Consider the following 9,230-nt stretch of genomic DNA (forward strand, 5'->3'; position numbering starts at 1 on the left):
CTCCTCCATGCAGCCTTCCCTGACTGCCCACGGGGATGCAGAGGGAGGTGGCTGCAGTGATACAGCCAGTGCGAGCCCAGGGCCAGACAGACCCGGGCTGGACTCCCAAGTCCATTACTTCTTAGAGCGTGACCTTGTGCAAATCACCTGCATGTAACTTCTCCGAGCCTCAGGAACTTCACTTGTTATGTTTACAGAAGCATCTACCACCTGGAAGGGCTGTCACAGGAATCCAGCGCGATGCTGCGTGGGAGACCCTAGCTCGGAGCCACCTGCAGGACCACTGCCCAAGCAGGAGCCGGTGGCATTTTGATTCCCAGGTATCCTCTCTTACCTTGTGCCTCCAACGTGTCTGTCAGTTGTGCGTGGTCATGACTGTGTTTCCCCAGCACTGTCTTCAGGGCTGGCTCACGCCCTCCCCCCAGTACCCAGCACACGGCCTGGCGCCGAGGAGGTCCTTAGTGACTGTGTGAAATGAATGAGTGAGTGAATGAATGAATGACAACTCCCTGAGCACCGCAGGGCAGGCGGGGTCAAGGCAAAGGTAAATGAGGTGCACTCTGTCTCTCTCTCTCCTGCAAAATTTAAGGAGGCACCCAAAAATTCAGTAATCAAATCATATTTTAGTGCAATATGGTAAAAAAATCAAAATTAATGCAAAAAGTATCCATGGGGAACAAACTGTCAAAACTTTCAATAAAGACAGGATCAGTCCCAGTGCCTTGCCGAGCCTTACTGGAGTCTGAGGCAAAAGAAAACGCAGTCGCATTGCTCCTGTCTAAGAGGAGGGCACCTCCCGGGGGAAAGGGGACAGCGGCTGTCCGTCGGGGGTGAGGGGAGTGGAGCGGTATGAATCCACCTTGAAGCCCCGGGACGTCTGGCCTGGTTGGTACTTGCTCTCCTCCTGCCAGGCAAGGCAGAGCTGGCCAGGAACGGCTTGGAGGACCCCGCCCGAGCGGAGAAAGCCCAGGGGGCAGCGCAGTGTGACATCCCGCCAGGGGAGGAGAGGACCTGCAGGGGCTCTGCAGGGCTTCAGAGGAGGCAGGTGGGCCTTTATCCCGCCCAGGTGCTGCCGCGGCCTGTCTTCCCTGAGTGCCTGTGCTGAGGGCCTTGATGGCCTTGAGGGGACAGAGGATGCTGTTGGGTAAATAAACAAGACACTGAGGCTCCGAGTCAAAATGACTCAATGACACAGACTCCAAAAGCAAAATGACACAGACTCCAAAAGCAAAGAAGTCGTAGGAACCCTCTCCCGGTTCATCTGGCTTGTCCTTTCCATTTTCAAGTCATCGGTAGAGCTGCACAGGATGAAAATCTACCCTGAAAATCTACCCTAGGTCTGAAAGAGCTCTAAGCACTAAAAGTTTCAGTGTCAACTTGTCCCTTCACTAAGGTGTTCACTCTAATCACTTGATCAAGGTGCTGTCGGCCATGGGACTGGAGTGACTTTGTCAGGGTCTAATTGAGCATTTTTCCCTCAGTGGTATATTAAATAACGTGTCTGACAATTGATGACATCATAGAGTCTAAGAAACCCAGTGGGACGTTAGCAAGAACCTAATGCTGATGATAACGGCCACGGCCGCGGCGCGAGCACTTCCTCTGTGACCAGAGCCGGATCCAGCGGCTCCCCCTCTTCCGCCGCTCACAGTGCCCTTTAGGTGGCTGCTTCTGTCTTCACCTCTCAGAGGAAGAAATTGAGGCAAAAAGAGCAAAATACCTCTTCAAAAGTAACATAGCCAGTAGATGGTAACATGGCATTTTTCCCCATTTTTATGTTTATTCTGAAACTATTTCAAAATACAAAGAGGGTTCAGAGTGGTCCCAAAGAACTCTCACGTACCCTTCGTGTGCAAACCCCCCTCGAGATGGTCTCGGTAATAATATATTTCACAGCGAAGGGTCCAGCTGGGACTGTGCATTGCATTTAGTCACCACAGCTCTCCAGTCTCTGGTTTGGAACTGTTGCCTCGGTTTCCTTGACGCCTTTGAAGACTGCAGGCCAGCTGTTTCGCAGCTTGTCCCCTGATTTTGGTTTGTCTGACGATTAGACCAGCTTATGCATTTTTGGCCAGAATAACACAGAAGTGATGCCGGATGCTTCTCAGGGTGTCCTATCAGATTTCAGTGTCAACTTGTCCCATCACTAATGACGTGCACTTGGCCACCTGATTAAGATGCCATAGGCCACGTTTCTCCATTGTGAGTTCCTTTCCCCAGCTCTCATTGTATTAACAATTAATACGTATTCCTCTGAGAGCTATGTTTAAGCTTCCTCTTCCCAGTTCCAGCAATAATCTCAGTTTGCAATGGAGTTCCTTAACTAAAGTCAATATTATCATGACAATGATTGCCAAATGGTGATTTGTAAAATCCCATCATTCCGTTTGCATTTATTAATTGGCATGCTAATTAAGGAAGAGTTTTATTTCCTTCTCATGTTCTTATTCATTTATTTAATCACTGTGGACTCACGGATTTCGGTTTTATTAAATGTTTTATAGTCAGTTACAATAATTATGTCCTTAATGCTTAGATCATCCCAGCTTTGGCCAGCGACAGACAGCTCCTGCAGGTTGGCTCCTGTACTTCATTGTAGCCCTGAGGTTCTCTACGACCTCCCTGACCTCCGGGCTCCATAAGGTGCTCCCCTCTCATCTTGTACTTTTCCTGCCCTAGCCTTGGACGTGGGCATTTCTCCAGGGGGCTCTGGTTCCCCTTAGTGGAGAAAGTTCCTTAGAGCCAAGATCTAAGCACGAGGTGTGCTTGTTCCCTGCTGCAGGGGTCATCGCCCTCAGGTCTCTCAGTGCACAGCACTGGGAAATGAATGAATGAGTGTGCACATTTACAGCTATGTTTATTTCTATATCTGAAGACTGTAAGTTCACACTGATACTGCCAATTCCAGCCCAACGCCACAGGCTTCTTTCTAGCGTTCTCCCTGCCTGCATCTGCACCTCCTTCCTTGGCTGTGAGAACCAGGCTATTGTGGGCACTGGAATGTTTACTTAGTTGCTCCCTTCCCTCCCAGGACACCCACCCCCTCCCCTCTTGCCTATACCCCACCTCCCTGCACTGACGTCCTCTGTTTAGGTCTGGATGGTGCCTCCCAAAAAGATACGCTGGAGTCCTAACTCCTAGCACCTCAGAATAGGGTCTTCACAGAGCTGATCAGGTTAACATGAGGACTTTAGGGGGGGCCTAGTCCAATATGACTGTTGTTGTACAAAGGGGAAGTTTAGACACAGACAGCCCTCAAGGGAAGGCAACATGTGGACACACTGGGCGCAGACGGCCATGGGACCAGAGTGATGTGTCTACAAGCCCAGGGTCTCCACGGATGGCCGGGAACTGGCAGAGGCTATAGGAGGCCAGGAAGGATTCCCCCTTGGAGCTGTCAGAGAGCATGTGGCCCCCTGGCACCTTGATTTTGGACTTGCAGCCTCCAGGAGAGTGAGACGATACATTTCTGTTGTTCCAAGCCCCCCAGTTTCTGTTACGACAGCCCTGGGAGACTGATACGCCCACCTTGTGTGAGTCTTGGCCACCGCTGGGCTGGCTTCCAGCCGTTCTCAGCCTGCCTAGTGACTTTGACTGAAAGGGAGAAAGGAAGAGAAGGAATCTAGAATCAAATTTTATTACAGACCCATCTGCGTCCAAAGGCTGTGTTCTTAATTATTCTGCTCCTTTTATAGACTACTAGGAGAGACCAAAATAAGCCTATTAACAAGTGGATCTTAATAAGTTCTCCAGCAGGCGTTGGTACACTGTGGCTGCAGGACAGACACAGACTGTGGCCTGCTTTTGTTCAGCACATGAGCTAAAAATGTTTTGTTAATTTATAAATGGTTGGAAAAAAATCAAAAGAAGAGTAACATTTGGGACATGTGGAAATTCTATGGGATTCTAATTTTAGTGTCTGTAAATGGTTTTATTGGAACACAGCTATGCTCATTCATTTGTGTTCTCCATGGCTGCACTACGTTTTTTGCTACAACGGCAAAATCAAGTAGTAGAAACAGATACCATATGGCCCACCGTGCCATATTTATTATCTGTTTTTTCACAGAAAAAGAACAGCCTTGTTCTAACTTAGGCATTCAAATAGCATCCTATTGGAGCACGAGGAAAAGCAAGATGACTTCTACCTGGGGGGAAAGGGAAGACTTCCAAGGGCAGTGACATCGGCACTGGGTTGTGAAGGAGGATATGAGACTCTGACGTTCATTAATTTGTTCATCTGTCCAAGGAGCATGGAGTACCTGCTATGTGCTAAGTAATGGAGCATGAAGATGACATCTTGGAATTTGTGATTTAGAGGGGGTGATGGTGCAAAGCTCTCTCTCCCATGCACCAGAAGGACCTCCACTCACAGTGGAAGCTTGTGCGAGCCACAGACTCATCTCCCGGAAGGTCAGAGGAAGATCCACAGCAGAGTTGCACCCAGAGTTAGACCTTGGAGTTTACAGAGGTTCTTGCCTGGCAGAGGAAAAGGAATATCCAGGCAGACTTCTCGGAGGCGGTGGCTTTTGCCCTCCCACTCATTATCCCTGGGTTCTATTCATTGACCTGGCAAGCTGAGGAGAACACCAGGCAGTCAAGAGGGACCCTAACAGGACTGGTCCAAACCCTACTTCCAGGCTCACAGGCAGCGAGTAACACCCCAAGGTCACAGCCACTTAGTGGCTGAGTTGAGGCCAGCTCTTACGGCCTCAGTGAGGATCTGATCCCCAGAGCAAAGGTGGGTCCTGAGCTTTCTGTCTCTTTTCTTCCCCCGCCCACTCCAGCTCCTGGGACTTTGGGAAGAAAGATGACCAAGGGATTGCTTCCTATCCACAGGAAACTCAGCGAGATCCTGCCTCTGCCCTCCCGCCATCCTCTGCAGAACCTCTAGTTTAGCATCTGCCATGCTCTGCTGCAGTCGCTGGCCTGACAGCTCATCAGGACCAGGGACTATATCATTTATTTCTGATCCGTGGGGCTGGGGGGTCATAGATGCTCAATTAATGTCTGTTAAATCAAATGCGGCTGACAGGGTGGGACTGGATCCCATCCCATGTTTTGCAGGAAAGACACCAAAAGATCGTTTCAGTAGGACACGTGTGGCCTCCCTACACTGATCTCAAAAGTCACAGACTCTTCCAATGGTCCTTTCTGGGGTAAGTGTTGCATTCCCTTTATGGGTCTTATCTGGGAATTTATCTACCATCATACTTTTATTTTTCAATTTTATGATATCTAAGTGGACTTCCTTCTTCTTTTTTGAGCAACTGCAACTATCAAAACCTCAGTTCATTATCTCCCCAGCGCAGCCGGCCCCTGTCCTGCGGTCCTTCTATAAACAAGTTAGTCAGGCCCTCAGCCCTCTTCCCGTCCTGCCTGCTGGCAGAGCTGAATTTGTGATCATTCTGCAGTGGCAAAGCCTCAGACTCCTGTCACTTTCTACCTGTCCCTCTGCCAGCCCATCAGAGGGTCCTGCCTCACACCCCTCTCAGCACCTGCGCCTCCTCACAGGGCTGTCGTGTCACACAACTCCAGGGGGCACCATTCACATCGTGTCCTGTGGGATTGCGAACAGTGTCTCTTGAGTTGTGCAGCAAATGACCCTGAGTGGTCACCAGCGTGATCTGTTGCTCCCTCGCTCACAATCCCATCCCCTGAGAGGTTCCCACCACCCAGGGCGAGGACTCAGCCCCACCGCGGTTTGAGACATCCCGCCAGCCCGTGTCTCACCTCTCCCACCTTCCCTGAACCGGGTCGCTCTCGCCCAGCCTGCTCGGAAACCCGTCTCTCCTAAGGCCATGCGTCACGAATTCCCACTTCTCTGTGCTGTGTTTCCACACTGGGGTGTTTTCCCTCAGCCATAAACATCACCAGGGCTGCACCCATCTCTAAACGCCAAAACCGCCCTGCACCCCAGCATGCTTCTCTAACCCCCTCCTTCTCCCCTGCAGTCATTCATTCACTCACCCGCCTTTCTGAGTGCCCACTGGGTGCCACGCCCTTGCTCTTGGCATTTAGGGTGCATCAGGGACCAAAACAGACCAGGGGCTCTGCCTGCTGGACTGTTGCAGTCTTGCGGGGAGATACACACCCAGCAATGAACAAGATAAACTAGTAAAGGCTGTGAGGCATAGAGTATTTTGGAAGGGGAGTGTAAACACGATGGGAAGAGAAGCAGAGCCAGTAGGGGATTGGGCGGGCCGGGGAGGGCAGGGGCCTGCGATGTCTGGGCACACCTGTCTGCAGGCACTGTCAGCATTGCTCCCCACCCCTTATTCCTCACCCCAGTGAAGCCTGATCCACAAACCCTGCTTGACAAGGTCAAGGACCTCCCTTTGCCCAATCCAGGTGTCATCGTTTGGTACTGCTTCAGCGGAATCCAGCTCTGTTGAACATTCACTTCTTCACACATGTTGTGCGTTCGTCTCCAAGCCCTCACAGCTTTCTGTTTTCTTTGACCTCTAGTGGATCTTCCAGGGCTCCTTTGTCATCTTTTCTGTCTTTGCCCATCCCCCTAAGAGATGGCATTTCCAAGGTCCCGTACATGCCCAGGGCTCACTCAAGCTATTTTCCCTAGAAAGTTCCATCCACGTGCATGCTGTGGAGCCCAGGGCTGGCTGCAGCCCTGACCTCTGGGGACATCTACAGGCTCCTTTCTGTTTATGAAAGACAAGGACCCCTCTCTCCTGCCCTGGCTTGCTCTGTATAAGCAAGTATCAGGAGGCTGGGGGGCCCTGGCAGAGCGGGCAGAGGGTGGTGGAAGGTTTGGGTTAAGGTCTAAGGTCTGGGATAAGAGGAGAAGTAGGAGGAGGCTTGTGGTGGGCAAGGAGACCCTGGAAGTATGGGCATGAGGGAAGTGCAAGCAGACTGCTGGGAGAGCCCCTCGGGGTGAGAGGCTTCCATTTGGGTGGTGCTGCCCTGCTCCGGGTGGCCCCAGGCCTGGGACCATGGTGAAGGCAGGCTGCCTGGATTGCCCGCTACCTCAGCACAGGTGTGAGGGGGAACATTCTCCTCTGCCTGTTCCTAGTTCCTCTTTCCACAGCTTCCCTCCCTGTGCTCACGGGACAAGCAGGCACGCCCGTGTGGACCAACTGGAGTGGTCACCAGGAGGAGCAGTGGGACAGCTGGACCCCAGATTTCTCTCAGGCACCAGGCTCCAGTCAACTGTTTGTGGAAGACATTATCTTTTACGGAACCATTTCCGTGTGGCCACACCCTCCCATATATGAGCCCATAATTAACAATCACCAAATTCCCAAGGAAACAAGCCACCGTGGGTGAGAGTAACAGAAACAACCAACAATAGACATAGACCTCCCAGAATCAAAGACATGGGAATAGTAAGATCTTGGATATAAAATACATTCCTGTCCCCAAGAAGCAGGAACTTGATTCATCAAAGTTACTCAGGGTAAGTCTCCTCTTGCCAACGATTGGCTTAGGAAGGGACATGTGACCTCAGTCTGGCCAGTGAGACATGCAGGGAAACCTCCTTGAGGGGGAAGATGTCATTTTTAACTCTGGACACTGTCCTCCGCCTGTCACCTGGAGCTCCCTTGGCCATCGTCACTCACATTCTGAGCTGTCAGAGCAGCAAGAGGGGAAAAGGCCCTGGGCTCTTGACAAGGTTGGGACCCTCGGCTGCCCTGCATGGGCTCCGTGTCTGGACGGTGATAGACCCCTTGTGCTTGGCTCCTTTCAGTGGCACTGTGAGTGCTGGCAGCTGGCAGCACCTGCACTGCCGCCCCCCTTACACGCTGTGCACTCTGTCCCCTTTGTGACATCCTTCTTTGCTCCACAAGTCCTCCCAAGTCTTCCCCCGAGGTGATGCCAACCGGGCCCCTGCTGCTCCGAGTGTGGCCCAAGACAGCAGCACCTGCCACCTTGTTAGAAACGCAGCACCTCAGGCCATGGGGGCCCCAGGGAACTGGAATCCGTAAGTTAATGAGATCCCCAGGTGACGGGTGAACACATAAATGAACCCACTTATTGCCTCACCTTGAACTACTGTTTCTTTCATCCACATTTGATTTTCCTCATTATAACACCGTGACCACAGGCGGCCCTGGCAGTCAGTGTGGCCTTGGCTGAGACCCTCCACTCCACCTGGCCCTGCTTCCCTGGCTCCAGGTCAGCTGGTTCCTGGAGGCGGAAGACTGGAAGCCCATCCACAGTTTCGCTTGCTCTGTAACTTCATTTTGTCATTGTTCCCACACGAGATCAGACTGCTCTGCAGTCACATGTACCTACTTAACTGACACTACAGCTTAAACTACTGAATTTATGTATTTAGCTCCTACACGCTTTCCTTTCCTCTCACATCATGGATTACCCCCTTTGGCTGATACCACTTACCTGTCCCCGCTCAATCCAGTACGTAGATCTGACCCCTCCCAGAGCCTGAGCCCTCCAGCAGTTCTGCCCCCTTCCCCACCCCCACCTCATGCAAAGGGCGTTATGGGCATTGCTGCTGCCCAGTACACCCTCGAGGGACACATTTTAAAACTCCAATATTGCGAAATTTTCCCTGCAACTCTATGACACTTTTATAATCCCGAAGAGATTCTAGTTTCTGAAGTTTTTTATGCATTCAGTTGTTTTGCATGATGTCTGGTTTGACCAGTAATAAAGGTTGCAATGAAGTAGTAGCTATGCTCATAACTCTCTTAGAATCTAAAATAAGTTGGGGATTTTCTGTGCTGTACAGGCAGTTGAGAAGTTCTCAGGAAGTAACCATGCGTCTGAAAGGAACTGGTCATCTTTTCTTTGATCAATTAGCACGTCCAGCTGAGACGCCAGATAAGACGGACACACGACACAGCTTCCACTTACTTTGATATGATCCCAGTCGTCCACTTAAAGCCTTTCCCCTGCCCAGGTCAGAGCACCGGGCTGCAAACTGGCCTTGCCCACCCCGCCCACCCTCGGATGCCAGCACGGCCATGGCCACGGCTGTGTCATCTAGAGGCACAGACAGTAGTCCCAAGTTTGTATGTCTCCGGAAGCAGACATGAAACAAAGTCTCCCCTCCAAAAAATCAACAGGGAGGTGGGCAGAGGGGCGGAGAGGTGGAGCGACACTGACCAGAGGGGTTACGACGACTCTTCCATATGGTTACTGTGGGCACCTACTATTTTTATAATCATTTAAAAATACGATAACTTACAAAAATACATTTGAGGAACTGGGAGGAGCTGGGATGGAGCCCAGAGAGGGAAGGAGAAGGC

The sequence above is a fragment of the Lemur catta genome, chromosome 6 (genome assembly GCF_020740605.2).
Source record: "Lemur catta isolate mLemCat1 chromosome 6, mLemCat1.pri, whole genome shotgun sequence".
Taxonomy (NCBI): Eukaryota; Metazoa; Chordata; class Mammalia; order Primates; family Lemuridae; genus Lemur; species Lemur catta.